The sequence below is a fragment of the Coenobita brevimanus genome, chromosome 111, assembly GCF_032717465.1.
Source record: "Coenobita brevimanus isolate Jiangsu-jjx chromosome 111, ASM3271746v2, whole genome shotgun sequence".
Classification (NCBI taxonomy): domain Eukaryota; kingdom Metazoa; phylum Arthropoda; class Malacostraca; order Decapoda; family Coenobitidae; genus Coenobita; species Coenobita brevimanus.
In genome coordinates this window covers 30781443-30793073 of record NC_137064.1, presented here as the reverse complement: position 1 = coordinate 30793073, position 11631 = coordinate 30781443, and positions in this window count along the sequence as shown.

Here is an 11631-nt window from a genome sequence, read left to right as displayed (position 1 = left end):
TATTGTGTGTAACAGCAAAGGTAAGCAAAATTAAGACCAAGGAGTAACAAAAAAAAAAAAAAGTCCTCTCTCTCTCTCTCTCTCTCTCTCTCTCTCTCTCTCTCAATACCCCTCCACCCTCACCCCCCGCACACTCAGAAACAATCTCACCCAGCCTCTCCCCCCCACACCCCAGCCGCTATATTTTGCGTGTATCAGCAAAGGTAATATCAGACGAAATCACTTGTCGTAAATCGAGGTAGCCCCAGCCAGACTCGGCGCGGCTACTGACCATTCCGGACATCCGCTACCCGACCCCGAAGTCCGTCTCTTGCACAACCCCGCTTTATGAGCCATCCGCACTGAGGCAGGGAGAGAGGGAGGGAGGGGTTGAGGAGGAAAGGGGTTCGAGGGAGAAAGGGAATGGATAGGATTGAGAGAATGGAGAGAGGGAGAGAGGGGTTGAGGAGGAAATTGGTTCGAGGGCGGAAGGGAATGGATAGGATTGAGAGAATAAAGAGAAGGATGGTAAAGAGAGAGATGGAAGAACTGGATGAGAGAAAGAGGGGGGGTCAGGGAAATGGAGGGGAGAGGTTGAAAGGGGGTGTGAGGGAGGAAAAGAATGGATGGGGATTGAGAAAAAGGATAGAAGGATGAAGAGGAGAGGGATGGCAGAATGATCTTAGAGAGGTGGGGGAGGGAAAGGAGAGGGCAGTGAGAGTGGGAGGGGATGAATTAAGGAGGAAAGGGATATGAGGGAGGAAGGGAAAGGGTGGGGATTGAGGGAGGAAGGAAGAGGGATGGGATGGCACTGGAGGATGGGAAAGAGGAAGAAAGTCTGTCATTTGTACAACCTTATTTTATATGCCATCCACACTGACAGTGGGCGGGAGGAGTGATAAGAATGGAACGGAGGGGTTGTGAGGAGGAGTGATAGGAATGGAACGGAGGGGGTGGGGTTGAGGAAAGGGAATGGAATTGGGAAGGAAGGGATGAGGAGTGGGGATGAGATGGTGTGGGAGGGGGTTGAGAGGGGGGGGGAAGGAAGTATCTGCACTGAGGGATGCAGAATGAAGGAGGGTGGGGAGAAAAGGAGGGGGGGTGTTAAGGAAACGATGGCATTGGAATACGAGAGGGAGGATAGAAGCAAGGAGAGGGAGAGGACGAAAGGGGTTAAGAGACAGAGAAGGATGGGATGTGGAAAGGAGGGGAAGTGAGAAGGGAATAAGAAGACTGGGGAGGGTGGGAAAGAATGGGACTCAAGAGAAAGGGAGAACGGGAGAGGAAGTTAAAAAGGAAGGGAGAGTGAGGTTGACAAAGACAGGAAGAAAGGGGGAAACTGGAAGGAAGACGGTGGGTAAAACTGAGAGACAGAGAAGAGGCAGAGGGTAACGGAGAGATTATGGGGGGTTAGAGACATGAGAGAAGGGGTTGAAAGTGACGGAAGACGGATGAGGTGAGGAAGTAAATGGAGTACTAGGGATTGAGAAGGGGGATTAAAGAAGAGAGGAAGAAAAGTTGATTAAGGGTGGGAAGATGAGAAGGGATTTTAGGAAGCAGAAGGGAAGGTAACTGAGGGAAGGAGGGAATCCATCTCTTGCACAACCCCACTTTATGAGTCATCCGCACTGAGGGAGGCAGAAGGCAGGGAGGGAAATAGGAGGGAGGGAGGGAGGAAGGGTGAAGAAAGGCGGATTGAACCAGCAGGGGGATTCAGGGAGCAAGGGGAGGAGGATGGAGGAAGTAAGAGTTGACAGACATAAGGAGGGATGGAGAGGGAAGAAGATGGAAGGGGAATAAGGGAAAAGGGAGTTGAGAGAGAGAGAGAGAGAGAGAGAGAGAGAGAGAGAGAGAGAGAGAGAGAGAGAGAGAGAACGTAAGGACTGAAAACAAGAGAAAGAGAGGAAAAAAGAAAAAGAAAGCGACAGGTGAGATATGAGAAGTAGAGTGAGGGAATGCCTGAATCCCTGCCTCTCTCGCTCTAACACTGATATGTCTAAATTCATAACTCTCTCTCTCTCTCTCTCTCTCTCTCTCTAATTAGGCAGGACACCAACCTCATCTAGTAAATTATAGACATGCAATCAGACTCGGCCACAATAATACGTACGGTACATCAAGGAAAATAATATCAACTTACCTTAATTAATCACGAATAAGATATACCTATTTACTTCGCGATATCCTTAGAGATTTTGTCTATGGCCCGTATTCTCGTCGGGTGTGGACGCTCCTAACACCTATTCCTAAGCGATTTATCTTGCTTATTACACCTGTCATATTCTGTGTTACATAAATCCTCCCAATATCGCCATACTCTGCATAAATGACGTAAAAACGATCCTGACCAGCCATATACAAATAAATAAATAAATCGCCAAGGAAAAGGTGCTAGGGAGCCTCCTTACCCTACAAGAATACAGACCTATGTGTTGTCCATTATAAATTTATTCTCTACGACATACAATTATTTCTGATTAAATTTCTTCTCATTAACCTCTAACCATTTAATTAAGAACTGAACAAAATAGAAAGAAATAAAATAAAACGGAATGGAACATAACAAAATAACATACTCGAACTAAAGTTTTTTTTTTTTTTTTTTTCCAGTGGTGACTATAATGGTGTGCACGGAAAAGTAGAAAAGACGCCATAACAGTGAAATTAATGGACACTGTTTATAACCTTTTCAGGATGAGAATAACTGTCTCTCTGCAAGAATGTGATAACGCTTCAAAATAATAATAATAATAATAATAATAATAATAATAATAATAATAATAATATTATTATTATTATTATTAGTGGTGGTAGTAGTAGTAGTAGTAGTAGTAGTAGTAGTAGTAGTAATGAATAACACCAACATACTCTTTTTACTCTACCTGAACCTAAATTGCTATCTCTCTATCTTCAATATAGGTTACAGCAACAGATTAACACTAGAATATAGTGCTAGTCACGAAGAAGTGCTATGGAAAGGGCGGAACTGTAATACTGTCTTTTGCTGCCACTGGATTACATGAAACAACCTACAAAGGACGAAAATCTGAGCCAGTTATGGAGAAAGACATATAATCACAAAATTAAAACACAAAAAATATATCTTTTAAATCCAGCATCTAGGGACAAACACCAACTGGTCGACACTATATATATATATATATATATATATATATATATATATATATATATATATATATATATATATATATATATATATATATATATATATATATATAATAGCCTGAGAGGGGAAGGGGGAGAGGGCAAATGGGACAAGGGAAAGGAGAGAGGGGAAGGGGGAAGGAGAGAGGGGAAGGGGGAAGGAGAGAGGGGAGGGGGGAAGGGGAGGGGGAGAGGGGAGAGGGGAAAGGGAGGGAAGTGGGAGAGAAGGAGGGAAGGAGAGGGAAGTGGGAGAAAGGAAGGGAGGGGGGAGGGGAGAGGGGAGGGGGAGAGGGAAGGGGAGGGGAGAGGAGAGGGGAGGGGAGAGGAGAAGGGAGGGGAGAGGCGATGGGGGAGAGGCAAGGGGGTTGGGGGTCAGTTTTCCAATAAGGTGAACGAAGTGAGAGGAAATATATCTTCATAGAGTCGACACAAAATACAAGCAGCCAGGACTCAATGGAATAAACAAAAGCGCAACAACAGAAGGAAAAAGGAGTGAGAGAGAAAAAAAGGGGAAAAAAAAGGGAAAAAAGAGAGAAAGAATGAGAAGAAAAAAAAAAAAAGAAACTGAGGTATGAAGGAAAAGAAGAAAAGACAAAATCCATGAGTTAATAATAAAATGCAACAACAGAAGAAAGGGGGTTGAAGAGGACACAAGAAAAGGAAGAAAAGAGTATATAAAAAACACAAGCAGCCAATATTAAATGAACTAAATAAAAGAGCACCTACAAAAGAAACAGATGGCTATGGAAGAAAAAAACAGAAGGTAAAAAAACAAGGAAAAACGGAGAGGAAAAAAAGTCATACAAAAAAGGCCAAGACGCAACATGACGAACAAAACACGAACAGAAGAAAAGAGAGAGGGAAAAGAAGGAAGAATGAAGAAAATCGAAAAAGATGCAAAGGAAACAGGGGAAAATAATAAATCCGGAATACACCCAACCCAAACTCCACAGCAAAAACAAAAGCGCAACAACAGAACTTGGAACGGGGAGAAAGAAAACAGGATGGAAAAGGAAAAAAAAAATAAGCCTGGAAATAAAAAATACGAGTAAAGCAAAGAAAACGCGACCAAAAAGTTGTCAATATACTGTACACTATCCGAACGAAAAAATGACAGATGAAGTCTGAATGGAAGAGAGGAATCAACACAAAATCCATGCAGTAAGGAGAAACACAAAACGTAAAACAAGAAATATGGAAAAAGTAAGAGGAAAACGAAGGAAGAGAGAAAGAGAAAAGGAAAATAACAGACAAAACATCAAGAAGTTGCACATAATATACATATAAAATCAAAATTGAATTCTTTTGGTTAGTGACCAGAATGAAAAGTACAGTAATTAAAGGCCAAAATTCAAACTTAGCAGAGAAATAAAAAACATATAACGCCAAAGCAATAAAACCAAAAAGCAATGAGAGATTTATGAAAATAAAACACAAAAGGAAAAATACACAAAAAATAAACAAAGCGAAACAGACGAAAAAAGGTTTTGGTTAGTGAGGAGTAAAAAAAATAGCTAGTCTGAAAAAAATAGAAGCAAGTCACATGAAATGAAGAGCGACAGAAAATGGAGAAAATATGAAAAAATCTAAAACCAAGGAAAGAAAGAGGAAAAATGATTAATAAAGAGCAAAAAGATTAAAAAAATGTAAAATCAGAGAAAGGCAGAGCTTAAATCTACCAGTCTATCTACTTATCTATTTACAGTACCAACTCACCTACTGACCTACCTGTCTATCACTTCACCTCTCTCTTTACCTCCTTCCTATCACTGTACCTGATTACTTAACCCTTTCACTCAGAGGTCGTCATTTTCTTTACCCCACCACCAGACAATTATATTCAACACAGGAACGTTCTCAAGCAGCGAATGAATTAATGAAGGCTACAGCTAACCCCTTAAGTCCGAGAAGGCCATACCATGCTGAATAAAATCGTTTGGTGATAGCTACAATAAAACTAAAATATTCAGACTGAAAGGGTTAAGCTCTTTCAACAGTTCTAGCCTCTCTCAATTCACCAAAACATCACACTGTAAGTCACCTCTCTCTCCTCTCTCTCTCTCTCTCTCTCTCTCTCACACACACACACACACACACACACACACACACACACACACACATACACATACACACACACACACACACACACACACACACACACACACACACACACACACACACAGTGCTGACTCTGAAGGGGGACCACAACAATATCAATAATAACATGCATACACAAGGAAATACACAATCTGCTGACTCGGTAGGGAGACCAAACAATATCAATAAACACAAGAATATAAAACACACACACACACACACACACACACACACACACACACACACACACACACACACACAAAAACATTCTCTCTCTCTCCTTATCCATTATCATCCATTCCTACCCTCTTACTCCCCTCTACTTTCCTCCTCCCCTCCTCCCTTGGCCTTTGTCATCGTCCTCCCCTAAAATGAAAATGAATAAACAATTGAATGATTGAATGAATGAATGAATAAATAAATAAAACAATAAACTCTCTTTCACATTATTTCCTGAAGTCATGCAGTATTTATCACCCCTCTCCCCTACATGCATCCAGTCTCAACACCCCCATCGTCCTTCCTTCCCTTCCACTACTGTTTTCCATTGCTTACTCCCCTAATCCTGAGTCCCTAAATGTCTACCCAGCATTTCCCTTCCCCTCTCTCTCCATTTTCCAATCTCCCCTCAACCCTCCCTAAGTGAAAACAAAACAAAAAACAAAACAAAACAATAGGATATATTTGCATCCTCTAAATCCTAAAGTCCACGAACGCCAAGCTTTCCCCTCCCCACACCCTCCAACCCCCAACTTGGACGCTCCATATTTTCTCTTCCTCCTCAGTCCCGTTTCTCTTGCTCCTTCTACCCTCACCATCCCCACCCAAAATAAAGTAAATAAGTAAATAAACTAAGTAAGTTGATTAATTACCTTCATAAGTCCAAGAATGTCCAGCTTTTCCCCCCAGTAATTCCCCTCACCACGTCTTCCCCTTTTTCCATCAATCCTCTCCTTTCCTCGGTGCTGTATTAATATTAAAATCCATACCCATCCATACAACCCACAAATCTAGCAGTGTCTAAGATCATCATCCCTCTTCCTCCTCACCCCCAATCCTCCTTCTTTCGAAGTCCCTCTTCTTCCCCACCTCCCAAGCCTTCCAGTCTCTCTATCCCTCTTTCTCCCCACCTCCCACTCCTTCCAGTACCGTCCAGTCTTCCATCCCTCTTCTTCCCTACCTCCCACCCCTTCTACCCTCCAAGTCCCTCTTCTTCACCTCGCATTCACAACCTCCTTATCCCTCTTCCTTCCCACCTCCCACTCCTTCCGGTCACCCTATCTCTCTTCCTCCCCACCTCCCACTCCTTCCGGTCACCCAATCTCTCTTCCTCCCCACCTCCCCAACTTCCGTCTCTCTCTCTCTCTCCCTGCCTCTTTCTACAGCCTCTTCCTCTCCTCTCCCCCCCAGCTTCTTTAGTATGAAAAATATAAAAGGGGAAAACAGTAAAAGCACTCCTTCTCCCTTGTCCATAAGTCCCTCCTTCCCATCCCTCCCTCCCTGCCTCCTTCAGTCCAACAGTGTCCTCCACTTCCTACCCTACCCTTCCAAACCTTAACTTCTTTCCCGTCCCTCTACCACGTCCCTGCACCACCCAAACCATACCTCCCCTCCCTTTTTCCTCCTTACTTCCTCTTCCCCGTCTTCCCTCCCAAACCTTATCTTCCCCTTCCATCTCTCTCTCCCTCCCCATCTCTATCCTAAACTCTACCTCCTTTCCTTCCGCCTCCCCTCTTCTCCTCCTCCCAAACTCTACCTTTCCCTTATCTCCCACCCCTCCTTTAGTAAAAAAAAGAAAGAAAAAAACTCGCAACCCATAAGTCCAGAAATGTCCAGTCTGCCTCACCCCCCACCCCTCAACCCCCCTCCACTACACCAGTCCCTTCCCTCCCCTCTCCTAACGTCCCTTGTTCCTTCAAAGTCTTAACAACATCTATCTATCTATACTGACAAATTCACCATCTCCATATTTCGCCAATTCAGTAAAATCTAGGCAGACATTCCCCTCAACCCCTTCTTTTGAACCCTTCCGCAACGCCACTCCTCCTTCCTTTAAAAAAAAAAAAAAAAAAAAAAAATATATATATACCTTCTCCTCGTCTCTAGTTCTGCATAAGTGTCCAGACCTAACTCTTGCCCTCGCCCCCCAACTCCATCGTTTCTCTCCCATCCCCTCTTCCTTCTCTTAATGTTCCTCCCCTAAACTCCCCTCCACTCCACATCTCCTTCCCCCCCTCCCTTCTCTATCACTCTCAACATTCCCTGTCCTCACTACACTCCCCCCCCAGTAACCTCTCTATTCTTCCACCCAACCCTTCCCCTCACTCCATCACCTGTCCCTCATCTGCCACCTCTACACTCCTCCACTCTTCCCCTCTCCTGCCGTTCCGACTCTCTCTCTCTCTCTCTCTCTCCTGGAACATTTCGTCCCGTATCTCCTACCTCATCCTTTTCTCCACTACTCCACCACTCCCAACCCTCCTCCGCCTACTCTACCTCTCCCATCCATCCCCTTACTACTCCTCTACGTCCCTCACCCCCTTCTCATCCACCCCCCCCCCGTCCCCTGTTGGAGCAAATATCCGCGTCTCATTGTCATATTTATATCCACTTGTGTTTCATCGCCCGGGGGCATAAAACACACTCACTCACTCACTCACCCCCGGGCACCATTCGAATATTGACCCCCTCACCCCTCGCGCCTCACCCCTCGTCCCTCACCCCTTACCCCCCACTCCTTACCCCCTAATCCCTTGTCCCTTCAACCATCAACCCTCATCCTCGTCCCTTCACCTCTCACTCCTCACCCCTCGCCTCCTCATCCCTCACTCCTTCGCCTCTTCCCTATCACCCCTCACCTCACACCCTTGATCCCTCACCCCTCGCCCCCTCACTCCTCAATCCTTGCCCCTCGCCCCCCTCACCGCTCACTCCCTCACGCCTTGCTCCCTCACCCCCCACCACTTCCCTAACCCCTCATTCCTTACCCCTCACTTCCTCACCTCCTTCACTCGCTGGGAGGACGCAATAAGAGGGAAGAAAAGGGGAAGGATGAGGGAAGGAGGGGGAATGAACTATGTAGGGAATGGAAGTACTGATGTAGACGAGGGGAGAGATGCTGGATGCTGAGGGGAGGGGAGGGAAGGATGTTGGGATGAGTGGGAGTGGGAAGACTGCAGAGGCGGGAAGAGGAGTGGGTAGGTTAGGAGGGGAGTGGGAAGGTTAGGAGGGGAGCAGGAAGGTTAGGAGGGGAGTGGGAAGGTTAGGAGGGGAGTGGGAAGGTTAGGAGAGGAGCGGGAGGGGAAGGGAAAAAAAAAAAAAGGATGTACAGGTACTGATGAGGATGGGAGTAGGACGGGACGGAGGGAGCAGGAGTATGGGAGTGGGAGTATGAGAGAGGGGGAGGAGGGAGTAGGAGGATGGGAGTGGGAGGAGAGGACGGGGTAGAGGTATGGGAGCGGGAGGGGGAGAGAAGTAAGAGAATGGGAGTGGGAGGGTGGGGAAGCAGTAGGAGGATGGGATGCTGGATTAGGGAGAGGAAAGAGAAGCTTAGAAGGGGAGTAGGAAGGAAAACTGGGAGCGGCAGGATAGGATGCTAGGGTGGGAGGAAGAGTGGGAGAGGGAATCTGGAAAAAAAAAAAAAAGTGAGGAGAAGGAAAAGAGAAGGGATAGGGAGAAATGTGCCGGGAAGGGTAGGATGTAAAGTAGGTATGGGGAGGGGATTGGGAGGGCGAATGAGACGGGGAAGGCTGAGTATATGGGTGGGGGATGGAGTGGGAGGGAGTGAGGGAGTGTTAGGAGACGGATAAGATGTAGGAGTGGGGTGAGGAGTGGCAGGGAAAGGGGGGTTGGGGAGGTCTGGAATGTGAGGTTAAGAGGAGAGTGGGTAGATGGGGGAGAGTTAAAGGGGAGAAGGAAAAGTAAAGGAAGGTAAGAGGTAAGGGTGAGGGCAAGGGTAGGGAGTGGATAGTAGGAGTGACTGGAGGAGTTGTGGGTGTACAAGATAATGGGTGGGAGGTTAGGGGATGAGGGTGGAGAGGTGGGGGATGAGAGGCGGTAGGGGACGAGAGGTAGAGTAGGACGTGTGTGTGTGTGTGTGTGTGTGTGTGTGTGTGTGTGTGTGTGTGTGTGTGTGTGTGTGTGTGTGAGAGAGAGAGAGAGAGAGAGAGAGAGAGAGAGAGAGAGAGAGAGAGAGATGTACTAAAGAGAAGCAGACAAGAGATAAAAGGAAGCAGGTAAATAGTGTATGTGGGTAGGAGAGCTCATAGGGACGGGAAGTATAGGGATGGGAAGGATAAAATGGGGAGATGGAATATGAGGATGGGGAGATGGCGAATGTGGATGGGGAGATGAAGAATGAGAATGGGGAGATGGAAAATGAGAATGGGGAGATGGAAAATGAGAATGAAGACATGGAAAATGAGGATGGGGAGATAGCGAACAAAGATGGGGAGATGAAGAATAAAGATAGGGAGAAGGAAAAAAAAGATAGGGAGATGAAGAATAAAGATAGGGAGAAGGAAAAAAAAGATAGGGAGATGAAGAATAAGATGGGGAGATGGAGAATAAAGATGGGGAGATAAAGAACAAAGATGGGGAGACGGAGAATGAGGATAAGGAGATGAAGAATGAGGAGGAAGGGAGGTAGTGATGATGAATATGGGAGTGGAATGAGAAGAAATTACGTGGGGAGGAAGGGACTGATTGGGAAATAGAGGAGAGTAGGATGGGGAGATGGGAAATGAGGGAAAAGCTGGGGGGGAAGCGCAGTTGGGGAGATTAGAAAAGGTAAAAAGGTTAATGAAGAAAGAACAGAAAAATTTATGTGTTAAGAGAGCGGGGGAGATGGTAACAACAGGATGCGGAGAAAAGTATTGAAAAAAAGGGCTGCAATAATATAAGGAGAGAATAAGGTGGGGAGTAGGACAATTAGGGGAAAGGGGAGGGGGTGAGGGAGGAAAAGGAATGTCACAATGTACTTAACTAATTAGAGCCAGTCAAACACACACCCAAACATGCCTACACACAAACATCTCCACACCCCATTCACAAATACACACAGTTTCACCCCCAAACACGCACACATATATACTCTCTCACATACATACAGACTTGCTACGTACATACCAACCCACATTATACACTCAATACACATAATATTAAAGACATAAAAGAAACAAAACATACCATACACATACACATACGGTGCACATATGACACTTAGACGACCAGACGCGCACATATAAACAACAACGACAACCCCCACACCCCCAAACACACACACAAAATGCACCCATACATCTAAGTGTACCTAACCCCTAGGCGGAGGAGAATGAAATACACTGAATGAGAAAGGAAAGGACAGGAAGGTAAATGTGGGGATATATGGGAAAGTAAGGTGCGGGAGAGGAAAAGGAGATGGGAAGGAAGAGTGAAAGGAGTAAAAAATGACGGGAAGAAAAGGAAGAGGAAGAAAAGGAGGTGAAATGAAGCTAAAGAGCCAAAGTGTAGAGGGAGAGACGAGGATGGGAAGGAATAGAAAAAGGAAGGAGAAGAGAGATGAAGAAAGAGAGGAAGAAAAGAAACGAGGTGGAAGGGAGAGAGAGAATGGAAGGGAAGGACAGGACGAGTAGATTCGAAGGGAAAATCTCCGCAGGTGCTTTCTGTATAGATAGTTTGGCTCCTCTTCTACTCTCTTCCTCTCTCAATCTTTAGCTACTTTGGGTCCTCCGATACACACACACACACACACACACACACACACACACACACACACACACACACACACACACACACACACACCATTAATACCAATCCAGCCAACACCACGTCTGAACCCCGAGGAAAACAAAGCCTGGAAAAACAAATCGGCAGGCGGGGTCTTTACCGTAACTCACACCACACACACACACGCACACACACACACGCTAACCTACATACACATCTACACAACTACAAACACACAAACAGGCAAGGAAACACACATGCCCATGAAAGACATGCACACTAACAGAAATGGACATGACACTAAGAAGCATGTAAACAGACACACACACACACACACACACACACACACACACACACACACACACACACACACACACACACACACACACACACACACACACACACACACACACACAATGCATGCCAAATAAAAATGAAACAATAAAAACACACAAATGACATATACACCACAAATACACGAAGAACAAACATACGAATAAACCCAATAAGCACCATCCCGGAAATGCATGATAAACAGACCAAGACAGAATTCTCAAACATAAGTAAACTTAGAAAAGCAACCTTCGTGTTTTTTTTTTTTTTTTTCAAGTAACCCTTTCACTACAAGATGTCCCCTCGAAGTTATATAAAATCGTTGTTTGG